Source organism: Danio rerio, chromosome 16, assembly GCF_052040795.2.
Source record: "Danio rerio strain M-AB ecotype USA chromosome 16, GRCz13ab, whole genome shotgun sequence".
NCBI classification, from domain to species: Eukaryota; Metazoa; Chordata; class Actinopteri; order Cypriniformes; family Danionidae; genus Danio; species Danio rerio.
In genome coordinates this window covers 45,698,554-45,700,000 of record NC_141036.1, presented here as the reverse complement: position 1 = coordinate 45,700,000, position 1,447 = coordinate 45,698,554, and positions in this window count along the sequence as shown.

Here is a 1,447-nt window from a genome sequence, read left to right as displayed (position 1 = left end):
GTTTCCATGGCGCAGAAGAGAAAAAAATACATTTTATGATCACAAAGCAGCCCCAGATAGCACAGACAGCTGTCATCTCTTACCTTATGCTGTGCGCTTCAGGGCCATTCTCCTCTGTTTTTGAGGTGATGTGCATAAGTAATACTTTTATATATCTGACATGTTTTAAACAAAGTGAATTATGTTTGATCAAACAAAAGAATAGTGAAATATGAAAACAAGGATCGATCCCTTTGGCTTGTATAGCACCTCTCATCAGTTGGAATACAATAACTTTTGCATAGTTTATGGTGGAGACAGTTTTCTTTTTTCCTTTGATTACAGACATGTGCAGGAACCAGCAAAATTAATTACAGCACGCTAGACCACACAGAACCTAAAAGATACACTTTCAAATGTCAGTTTATAAAAAAAATACAAACAGCGCCTCTTTTTTTAGGTGTTTATTATAACACAGACCACATATACAGATATTTTAAACACTTTCAATAGTAAAAAAATTTAATGGGTTTTCTTTAAAATGATACCCAATATTTGCATTTACACCTCTGCATGTGGATTTGGGAAGCTTTTAAATTTGAGTAGGCAAAATCCAGGCCGAAATCCCAAAATAACAGCAAAGTTTATCTGGTTAAAAGATACATATTTGTACCCAAAGAGTCCACAGTGGTACCTCAAAGGTGCATTTTAGTGCCCAAATGTACCTCAAAAGTACCTTTAAGGTACCATTATGGACCCTTCAGGTACAAATATGTATCTTTTGTAAAGGTACTGCCCCAGTGACAGCTCCTGTACCTTTATTTCTGAGAGTATAGAATAACTTAAAACGTACTGTCAGTTTATTACAAGGTTTTTGTACCATTGTAGGAAAAAATCAGGAGGACTTAGAAGAACTCAATGAAGATGTTTATTCCGCATAGCAGTCTCAAACTACACAACAGTACTCTGGTTTCATCAGAGTCAGAATGAACCCAGAACACTCAAACCTTTTATACTGTTTTAGATGTTGGCTATAGACTTGCCTTTAGATCCGGGGTCTTAAACTGCCAGCCTGCGAGCCATTTGCAACCCCCCTCCTCCCTCCAGCCTGCAACTGACATCAAAAATATAACGAAATTTAGCCCAACAAAACATATTTTTTCAATCATCATCATTGTTGTGCTGTCGCATATATCCACTTGTGGTTTTGAACCTGGACATTTAAAGTACTGTACTATAGGTTTGGGTTACTTTTAGTTTCTCTCAGTGTGCAGTCAAGTGTAACACACATGCAGATTATTTCTGTGGCTGGTTTAAATGTTAAAATATATGTCTGTAAGTGCTCTATCTTTACTAAAGCTCTATTTTTGTAAATATTCAAGGGTCATTTAATTTGATGAGTTTTATTCCGCGTGTATTTTGTTGTACATGTTATGCTTGTGTTGTAAACATGATCATTTTGCTAATG